Genomic DNA, 11,734 nt, shown 5'->3' on the forward strand with positions numbered 1-11,734 from the left:
ATTCATTGATTCCAAAGACAACTGTCTGGTCTCATTCACTGCCTTTAGCCTCCTGGATCTATTCGAGGACCCAGACATCCTCTTCCTCCTTCCTGCTTCCAGGCAATGAGCACACTCTGGGCAGGAAGAAGTTTACCTTCTACATATGCCTGCTTTTCAGAGGCAATTCTATGTTTTTATTTCAGTTATCAATTGTCTAGCTTCCTCTATTTTTCTAGCATGCCAAGAATACTGAAGGTGCAATTGTAATAACAATAAATCTAACTTGCTTTTTCTCTTGGCTTCATTCTTTAAGTCTTTTTCCTTTGTCATAGTGATGGAAAGGGGTGGATCTTTGAACCTTAAAAGTCTGTTAAGCTGGCTTTTAAGGCACTGCATTCAGTATGAGTATCTGGTATGAGTATAGCGCTCCCGTGGGAAAACTTCCACTGTTCCAGTGGCAACATTTCTTCTCTTTTTTTTTGCTTTTTAAAAAATTTTTTAATTGAAAAGGTGATGAGCTGAGGTAGGGTTACATAGGTAAGACAATAAGTATATTTGTTCTTAATCATCATTACTCAATGGCTCTTTAACTCCCACTTATCCCCCCATTCCTCCTCCCCCAAGTTGTAATTTCCATATCTCATAGAGTATCAAGTGAGTATCAATGTTGCTGTGGTTCATCCATTGTTCTGCTGTTTCTGTGATTCCCTTTTCATTTCACATATTGCATTGTGTACTATGCAGAACATGAGGTACAAAAAGCTAGGAGAAATGAATTAAAAAACAACAACAGAGAAAAAAGAACGAACTATATACAGGGTCTAATGAGATCCTCTTGTTTCCATAAGTTGGAGTTCACGTTAATATTTTTTCATTATATATAGTCCTTTGCACTAAGCAGTTGGGTTCTTGAGATGCCCTGTTAAGAGCATATTCTACATATTCTAGTTCTTACAAACGAGGGACATAGGCTGGACAAAAGAAGTGCTGTATGCAAGCACATGATCACAAATATTTCCCTGACTTTAGTGTAGATCCTTAGTTTCCTTACTGATGACTAGAATTCCATGCAAGGCATGCATTTCTCCCACATTTCTGTACTGTTTTTTTCTTTTGTTTCAAAGCCTGAGGATGAATTATCTCTATATTTGCCATTATCTTCCCATTTTTCTTTTCATTACTAGGAAGATGTTGGCTACCAGTATGCCAGTGAAACCACTGCCATTGAACTTACTCATGACTGTAAAATGTGACTTTTCCCGCAGCTCCTCTGTGCCATCATGATTCACTTATTCTGAGTTATTTTACCCACTGTGGGCTTAAAGTCAGTGGCTTTAACCACCATAATATCTGTGCATGGAAGAGTCTCAAATCTGTAGACATGACATGGACTGCTTTTATAAGCTCCATACCTGTGTAAGCCTGTAGATAATGCATACCTATTTGCATTTCAAATGCCACAGACCCCAAATTAAATTCAATAATCCGTATAAAGATTCTGATTTATTCACTTTGTATTTCCTGGTCCCACTATTCCCAAAGTCTGCTGAGTCAGAAATTTGGATACTGTTTTTAATTCTATGTTTCTTTCTTTTTTCTTTCTTCTTTCTTTCTTCTTTCTTTCTTTCTTTCTTTCTTTCTTTCTTTCTTTCTTTCTTTCTTTCTTTCTTTCTTTCTTTCTTTCTTTCTTTCTTTCTTTCTTTCTTTCTTTCTTTCTTTCTTTCTTTGTCTTCAGTTGGTCTCATTAATCCTAACTACTTTTGAACACTGTCTTACTCATTGCTCTCGTTGTTCCTACTTTATTATACCCTTATTATTTGCTCATTGGTTATTACCTCAACAGCTTTTGAACTTTTTTCTCTGTCTCCTATTTTACATATCCCTACTTTACACACTATTAGCAGAATAAACTTTCTCAAAGACAAGTAGTACCAGTCAGGTCCTTGCTTTTAAAAGCCTTGGATGAACTCATTTATTCTGTTGTCCTTTCTGCTTCTTGTGCCTCCTTCTCTTTCTTTCTTTTTTTTTTTTTTTTGTCAGTTATGGGGCTTGAACTCTGGGCCTGGGCACGGTCCCTCAGCTCTTTGACTCAAGACGAGCGCTCTACCACTAGAGCTACAGCGTCACTTCCTTCTCTTCATTTCTCTATATGCACACACTGCTTTCTCTACTTGAAACGTTGTGATTTGTCCCTTTTCTTCAGCAAGGGGAATCACTTCATCTAGATGTCTCCCTGATCCCATGCTTTTCCCTATCATTGGCCTGTTCCATTTTCATTGCATAAAATCTCCCCTCAAAGCCCACATCTGGATAGATGACCATTGCAATTTGGTACTGATAGGGCTCAAAAAATATATAATGAGATGCAGAATTTTCTTTAGAAATCTGTTCTACATGTTGAGTCTTAACAATATATTACTAATGTCTCAGAGCTTTATACTATAGAATGATGCATCTATCTACACATCGATCTATGTAAACACACACACACACACACACACACACACACACACTCACCCTGAATTATTTTCAAAGGATGAGTTGCCAATTGTCTGTCACAGTAATAGAGAGCTCTGTCTTTGCCCAGGAAACATCTGGCATCTGGTTTGGTAAAACTGAGCAACAGAGAAACTGCCAAGGTCCTAAGTAATCACAAATGATTTGTTAGATGAAATTATTGAACATAAACTAATTGAACTCAGTAATAGCTGCCAAAAGTAATGATTTTTTTTACCTTCAGAATTAATGGTCACCTATTCTTTCTCACCCATAGGCAGCTGAACCAATTAATTGTCTATTGTTAGTATTAGTTCCTGATAATAAAATTGTGCCATATTTTATGGATGGAAGAGTAGTTTCCTTTCTGTCTCTAGGAGAACAAAATGCATTCAAGTGTCCTACAGGGGTTTTACTTCATTTCTACAGAAGTATAAAGGAAGATTAAATTATGGTCTGATCGTTTAGTAAGTTTTTTGGGGCAGATATCAGTTCTCATGATGACAGTGATGCCAACTTGGATGACACATTGCCTCATTTCTAGTTCCTGGTTTACGGCTAAAAGCCAGGGACTTTCAACAATCTCTCATTTATACTAAAATCACAGGCTGGTGTGACTAATACGTGTTTGTCTTGACCAATGTTTCCACAAGATTATATGAGTTTCACAGTCTACAATGAGGTAAGGAGGCTGAGAATTATCAGCTTTAATCATACCCATTTAGCCTAAAAAATGAGAGTTAAATACTCATTAGTTTTAAAGAAGCAAAGGGTTGTTTTCATAATTACACCGAGACATTAATAAAAAACCAACTAAGTTCTCCAGAACTATAAACCCTCAGTAAGAATAAACAAATCAACATCTTAAATGTAGTTTATAAACCAGAAATATGAGTCTGTTAGGTGCTAGTTGGGGTCTGGGCTTCTACAGACTTTACCAGATCTATGTTAAGGATGATTTCCTTCTCAATACACATCCAGATGTGGGATATTCATATTAATAAAGGACAAAAATGTATCAAAGAATATTTAAGAACCTTCTTGTCATAGTAGATTTCATGAAAAGGTAAAATGTTTGTGTGAAAAAGCTTCAGGAAAAGATAATAGTATGTTCTATAAAGCATTGGAGAAATATCCAAGAGAAAATTTTTTTGAATAGTTACTATGAGGGAAAATGATCAAGTCCATTGGACAACACTTCCAAACTCATGTTAAGGATGACAATGGCAGACCTTACATGGTATCCAAGCAGAAGCCATTTAAGAGATGGTACATGAACATTTCTGTCTTGTCTTGTATGCAGTATTAGTTTCTGATTTATATTTACTGGGGTTTTTTGATGGAGCTTTTTTTCTGTATTTGTTGACACTACTGATCCCACAAAAATGACATCAGGAGAGCTCGCCCTATGCCACGCTGACCCTGGTGGAGCATGGTACTCAGTGAGTGACCAGGGTGCACAGAGCACAACTGTATTGTGATTGTTTGCCTGCCTTCTCTACTGTACAGTTTGTGCATTATTTCTAGATGAATGTGAATAAGGACAGGCATCTGGCTCCTGCATGGAAGTCCTTAGCATGAAAGCATATGCCAGTTTCTCAAAAGAAAGTATTAGAATTGGTTTGGGGAGATAAAGAAAGCCTTCCCCCTCATTGCTGTTTCTGTCATATCACATATGGTCATACATGCATAGTTTCACCTCATGGAGGTGAAAATTGCCTACTGTCATCCCCTTTGACCAGGGTAAACCAAGGCAGGATTTTTTTTTGTTTCTGTTGGTGGAAGCTAAAGATGGGCCTATAATGAGCCTCTGGATGTTTCCAAATAGCAGGCAACTCAGGGAGCCTGGCTTGCCCAGAGTTGCCTGGCAAGGTTAGGGATAGATGAAGGGGTGAGGTTGTGTATGCATCCAGCTTCCATTAGAGGAAACTCTTGCTCACACGCTTTCAATAGGAAAACTATTCAGGGCTGGTCTCATATTCTTTTCAGATATGCATGAGGGTAAAGCATTTGGACAGGCACATCCAGATGGCAGAAAGTTCCTTTTCTTTAATGATTCAGATGACACAATACTCAGGGCAGTTTTGGCTAGAATTTGAAGCAAAGCTTCAAAGCAGAAAAAAATGTCTTCCTGAGACCAAGCTTTCCTCTCTTTTCTTTAACATTTCTAGAAAAAAACCCAAAAGGTTAAACAGTTACTACAAGAACCTTCAGCAAAAGACAGACTACTGTTTAGAGTAAACAAGGGAGCTTTTATAAAAATCGGCACAATGCCTATGCAGTGGCTTCTACATGAATCAACTCACAGGCTTTCAAAACATAACTGATATTTGCAGGTTGAATGATGGCTTGGTCCTGTCAATATATTGGATGGACTAGTGCCAGACTGCAAGAGATGATGATTCAGTCAGAGGAGATGACACCAGCAGAGGCGTACAAATAATCCTTATTAGAATACCGGCACGAACTTGAGTTTGGGAATTATTTATGACCTTGAAATTCACAAGGAATTGCTAGGGAACACACATGAGCACATACAAATGATTTATCTCAGCATCTAATAGAAACGTTGCTTTTTACTGATTTAGGTAAATGGTAATTCTTAGGTAGAATTGTGCATCTCTGTTAGGAAGATTATGATAATTTGCCTGGCTTTAGAAATACTATGAATAAAAAAGAGATCAATTTAGACATGGAAGCACTCTCTCTCTCTTTCTCTTTTTCTCCTTCACTTTTTCTTAGCCTGTATTTTTTTCTTAAAGGTGCTATTTCAGAAAGCAAAGTGGATACAATTTATGGATAGGGTGTGTGGCAGAATCCTTCTTTTTGAGTTTACAGTTCCTGTGGGAAGGAATGCAAAATTCTTCCAGCTATTGGAAAGCATTGGAGTGTGATGGCAGGGCTTAAGTAATGTCCCATTTTTAGTCAGGGTGGGGGCTCACTAAGTCCCTTGTGTACCATAGTGAAAACAAATACACAAACACATGACATCAGACTATCTTCCTCTCACTGTTAGCTCTGTCAGTGATATGAAGGAAAGAAAAAAAAAAAAGGACCTCTCTAACACATAAAAATCACATTTCTCCATTTCAGTTCAAGTATAAGATTTGTTCCAGACACATATTCAAAGTAGAGAATAGGCTCAAATACGTTTTATGTTGCCATTCATCTTTGAAATCGCCTCTCAGTGCTGTTAACTTGTGACTGGACAATTACTTTGCACATCACCTGTGCAGACACCAACCTTGACAGCATCAGAAGAGATCTATTTTCAAGGATGAAGCGCTCTTGAACAACTCATTGGAAGCATCAGATGCAAATCTACTTTTCCTCTCGTCTGCCAGGCACGCAGATCTCCTCACTCACCCGTTTTCCCATGTTATACATGGCTTTGCATGTGACGGTTTCCTGTTCTAGTTCCACAATTTTCCCTTCCCTGTGACTCAGAACAGGAAAGCAGGAGACCGGAGCTTTCCACACACAGGGAATTCAGGTCTCCTGAGAACATTTTGTTTAGTCAATTTACAGAAGGTTCACATGGCATCAGCAAGAACTCATATAATCCTTCCAGTATTATGAGCTCTATAAGAAGATAAATAAACATTGTCATTTAGCCTTTCTTAATTTTACCCTTTTTTTTGCTGAAGAAAATCCTCATATCCACTGGATATAGGTTATATATAACGAAGAGTGGCATTTACTGCAACCCTACTCTAGGTGCTGTGTATGCTCAAGAGGTAGAATGAGAACCTTCCTTACTCGGGGAGACTATTAGTTGCCATTCTGGATTTTTTAAGGTGCTGTCAGAAAACATCCTTCTTGACACACACATGTACACACACAATGCTGGTACTATGTATGTGAGAGAAGAATATGACACAGCCCTGAAAAATGAGATAGAGCTCCCTTAGAAATGTGTAACCTTAGTTGCTCCCTTATAACCCAAGAAGACAGACGGACGCATGGATTCTCATACCCTTGCCATATAGGCATGTGATAAGGAATATATTCGACCCAGTTCCTGAGTGACTTTCTGAATCTTACCTGCTATTATTTTAGACTTCAGCTTCAGCTCTTATTTTTCTACTTGGTTTTGGCCTTGGTGCTTTAAACTTTTCTTTGATTTCTAGCACGTTCATGTCTAGGGTAAGAGCTACCATTGATCCTGGCTTTACATTTGCATGGTCCCAGATTTTACATCTTGTTCTTTGTGCAGCAGCTACTTAACTGTCCACACCCATCTCCAGTCCCGGCCTTTAGGGACAGTGGTCAGCTCAGAGTACAAGGAAGAGGAGAATGTGGAGAGAATAAGATGCATCTTTTTCTGTCTTTGTTTTACGTATGACTACCATTCCTCCAATTTGTAGGTAACTTCAGGAAAAAAAAGAAATTGAGAAGGAGGCTAATAGCCATTTTAAACCCTTATTTCTTTCACTCTGTGGGAAGTCATCAGAAAACAGTCACTACAAAATCAGAATCGAAGCTTCACACTTTACTATTGCAAAGAGCTAAATTTTTAGCATTCTACTTCTTCAAAGACCATCACATGAAAATTCATCTTTCTTGCTATTGTAAGAAGCCAATTTTTCCATATATTGGACAAACTTCAAGATAAATAATGATAGTGAGGCCATTGCCCTGATAGAAATTTTGGTTTAAATTCTGAGATCTGTTAAATTAGTATACAGTTCACGTAGATATTAAATGCACTCGTTTTCGCAGCACAAGAACCAAAATAAATCCATTAATGCCTTCCTAAAGATTCCCAGTAGTAACAATTTTAACCAAGTTAAAAATGTATTTAATTATGTCTTCCAAGATTTCAGATTTAATTTTACTTTGGAAAAACCTTTCAAAAGAGTAATTGCTTATTTGAAACTTCTAATTGATTCAGAACTTAAAGCATTTTGTTTCTATCCATGGCACTATGTATGTTAGAATCTTGTGCATGCTGGGCAAGGGTCCTACCACTGGGCTGCATTCCTAGCTCGATGCTAGGATTTTAGTCTGAGGAGCATACTTATACATAGTGCAAGTTCTTCCTCTCATCCTTATTAGTAGCAATTGCTTAGCAGTATTGACAGTACAGGAAATTTAAGAATTAATGGAAAAATCAGAAGAAAAAAGGGAAAAAAGAACCACAAGCAGAACAATAAGATACCTCCTGTTTCCATTTCTTGGAGTTCATTTTGATAAGCATCATTTTATATGATCGTATGCACATAGCTATTGAGTCCTTGTGATCCTCTCCAAGAATATCCTTCTTTGGTCTCACTGTGTGAAGGGGAAGCACAGAAAGAGTGGGATGAAGGGTGAACTAATTCAACAGTGATACTCACTACACACTGTATTGGAAATGGGGGGGAGTTGGGAGGGAAAAACTTGGAGAAAATAAGGTAAAGGATGATGCTGTTCAAAAAGAACATTACCGGACTTATATAACTTTAATCCCTCTGTATATCACCTTTGCAATTAAATAAATAAATAAAACAAAAAGATTGCTGGACCTGATAGAAGACTGCTCCTTTGAGAAGGGCTGACTACACATTGTATTAGAATCTCTTCTTTGGCACTGGTGCTTTAAATCAATGCTAGTCACTGTGTACCACATCCATGTTGATCTGTTTTCTTCTTTAATTGAAAACACTAACTGAGCAATTCATACTCATTTCTTGAACAGTTTCTATATACTAATACTGAGATAGATCAGTGAAGAAATAGATGAGAATCTGGCTGGGGGTGTAGTTCAAGTGGTAGAGAGCCTGCCTACTTGCCACTTTTGGTTTTGCTCGGGTTGAATCTCCCCTTGCACCATTATTTCAGGGTGGGACTTCCTGCTGATGACCCCAAGACACCTACTTGTTTCTATGTGACCTATAGTCTTAACACTCCAAAATCTGTGGTGTTGCTTGTGTGCTGACAGTTTCTGTGACTCTAAGTCAGCTTAGAAGCCAAGAGGGTGTTTCTCACTCACGATAATCTCAGGCAGGGAATTACATGGAAAAAAAAACCCTAGGGGATGCAGGTGAAACTCCATCATGATATATATCCAAATACGATGAGGCCAAAATTCAAGGGTAACACTAAATCATAGAAAATTTGAGAAATGTCTGATTTCCTCTTCTGACAGTTTCACTTCTTAGAAATAGAAAGGGGAACTGCCACTCAGGACACAATTCTGAGGAATAAAGGAAAATTAATTGCTGAAGTGGAAATGATTTGTGTTACAAATTACACAATAGCCCAAAGAAAGAATCTTTTTTTAAAAAAATAAAAAACAGACATGTATGTATATTTATTTAACGTTTTATTTATGTTAAAGTTATGCGTATCATTTTATACTTTTTATTATTTACTTTATTGTTATTATAGAGGTGATCTACAAAGGGCTTACAATGATTCGAGTCAAGTAATGAGCATGTTTCCTTTTATACAGTGTATTCTGTTCCCTCATTCTCTCCCAGTCCCTCCCTCCTGTCTCCACCTGAGAGCTGTATAGGTCATTTTCATCCAGTGAGCTCTGCTGCTGCACTTTTTCACAATTTTCTTTTTTTGGGGGGTCCAGTCGTGGGGCCTGAACTCTAGGCCTGGACACTGTCCCTCAGCTCTTCAGCTCAAGGCTAGCTCTCTACCACTAGAGTCACAGCGCCACTTCCGGCTTTTTTCTTTTTGCTTATGTGGTACTGAGGAATTGAACCCAGGGCCTCAGGCATGCAAGGCAAGCGCTTTACCACTGAGCCACCTTCCAGCCCCACATTTTCACAATTTTTTCCTTAAGTTCTGCACCCTTCCCCCAATCCTTCGGGACATGAACACTTGAATATACCATACATAAGATAAAGAAGACATAATTCATCAGAAACTAAAAAAAGAAAGAAGAAAAAAGAGATTTGTTGTTTCCATATCTTGGAGTTCATTTCAGTATATATATTATTTTAAATAAATATGAAGAGGCACTTAGGCATTGCACCTTTGTGTTTCTCTTCTTAGAGTGGTCTCACTGAGTGTGAGTATCTAGAATCTTGTATAATTTATTGTACCCAAGTGTATTTTAGACCTAATTTCCACAGGGCCCATTTGTCTTTCTGAGCTTGGCTTACTTCACTTAATATGAGTTGCTCTAGTCCATTTCTCTGCAAATGACATTATTTTATTCTTTCTAATGGCTGTGTAAAATTACATTGTTTATAGGTACCACATTTTTAGGATTCAATCATTAATATTGGGGAATCTGGGTTGTTTCTATATTTGGCTATCGTGAACAGTGCACAATGAACATGAATGTACAGGTGTCTTTATCATATCCTGGCTCATGATGCTAAGGGAAGATGTCCAGGAGTGGTATGGCTGAATCATAGGGAAGGTCTAGGTTTAGTTTTTTGAGGAACCTCCAGACTGCTGTCCAGAGTGTTTGTAGTAGTTTACATTCCTACCAACAGTGCAATAAAGTTCCTTTATCTCCACAATCGCTGCCAACATTTGCAGTTGTTTGAATTCACAATAAATCTAACTGGACTGAGATGGAATCTCAGAGTTGTTTTGATTTGCATTTCCTTTATAGCCAGGGACAATGAGCATTTCTTCATGTGTTTCTTTGCCATTCTTAACTCTTCTTCTGTGAAGCCTCTCTTTAGCTCACTTGCCTATTTATAGTGTTTTGTTTATTAGGTTTAGGAGGGGTTTGTTTCTTGAGCTTCTTGTATATATTGGGAATTAGACCTTTGTCTGATATATTGCTGGTAAAGATCTTCTCCAAGTTTGTTGGCCATCTTTCTAGTTTAGTAACTATGTTCTTAACTGTACAGAAAGTTTTTATTTTGATGTAGTCCCACTTATCAAGTCTCTCTCCTATCTGTTGTGTCCCTGGAATTCTTTTCAAGAAGTTTCTACCTATACCTATAAGTAGAAGAAAGAATCTTTACTTCTAAAAAAAGGTAGATTTTCAAAGAACATTATCCCTATATGTAAGATTCTAGAAAGGATCCAAGAGGCATGTGATGCTCAAAAAATAAAATGAAACAAAACAAAATAAGATTCCAGCATTCTTGCAGTGTTCTGTTGAGAAATGGTTATTTTGAAGTCTTTACACACACACACACACACACACACACACACACACACACACACACACACACACACACACACACACACACACACACACACACACACTTACTTATTGGAATTTCTCTGGTTGAATTTCAACCTACATTTGCATATGGTTTCCTTTTCCCTCCTGCTTCTGCTGTACATGTAACACATTGATTTCATTTTCCTCTCCCATCACTTCACTTCCAGTTAAGATAGGCCAAGAATCTCCAAAGGAAGACTCTGCTCCCTGGTAGGGGCTGGGGCTAGAGACACCAAGGCTTTAAAAAAAAATTAACTAGTACAAAGTGACTACAATTCTATGTCAGGTAATTAGTATGATCTTCTTGGTCAATATCACCCCTTCCTTTGTTCTCTCCCATTTTCCTCCTCTTGTTGCTACCCACAAGTTACATAGTTCTTTCCCCCACCACACTCAGCCTTGGGGCTTTAACTCAGGGCCTGTGTGCCCTCCCTGAGCTCTTTTTGCTCAAAGTTAGTGCTCTACCACTTTGATCCATAGCACTACTTTTGGTCTTCTGGTGAATTGGAGATAAGAATCTCATGGACTTTACTGTCCAGACTGGTTTTGAACTGCAATCCTCAGTAGCTAGGATTATAGGTATGAACTACTAGACCCTGGCCTCATTGTTCATTTTTTTAACCAAGCGTTCTCTAGTGATGCTTCCATCCCATCCAATCACCCATAACCCTTTCCGCAGGTTCTAAAATTAGTAGAACACTTACTAGAAAATTGTAAAAAGAATTGAACAGTGAGTTTTTCACTTTACAGAGGGATAACAGTCCCTTTAAGCAGCATTTTCTCAGGTATTTGTTTATAGATCATTAAATGACAGAAAACTAAAGGCTGACATATTCCAAGACACTGCTGATTAAATAGCAATCTGGAATTAAGATAAGGCGAGTCCAAAACTGAACAGAAAATTTAAAAATTTCAATTTATCAAATAAAACAAAATACTTAACTGTCTTATTCAACAGGAGACTTGGGCAATTCTAAGTCTTGCATCTCCTGGCAACTGAGACCTAATGGTTGGCTTTTTGGTCCTTTTGATACTTATACTTCTTCTCCTTGGACTTTTCTGGTGTGGTAGACAGTTGTTCTGTTCTCATCCTGGCTTCCTTTTGCTTTGTAAGTCTACAGTCCTTCT

This window comes from Dipodomys merriami, unplaced genomic scaffold (assembly GCF_024711535.1).
Source record: "Dipodomys merriami isolate MVZ:Mamm:240054 unplaced genomic scaffold, mDipMer1.0.p SCAF_112, whole genome shotgun sequence".
Taxonomy (NCBI): domain Eukaryota; kingdom Metazoa; phylum Chordata; class Mammalia; order Rodentia; family Heteromyidae; genus Dipodomys; species Dipodomys merriami.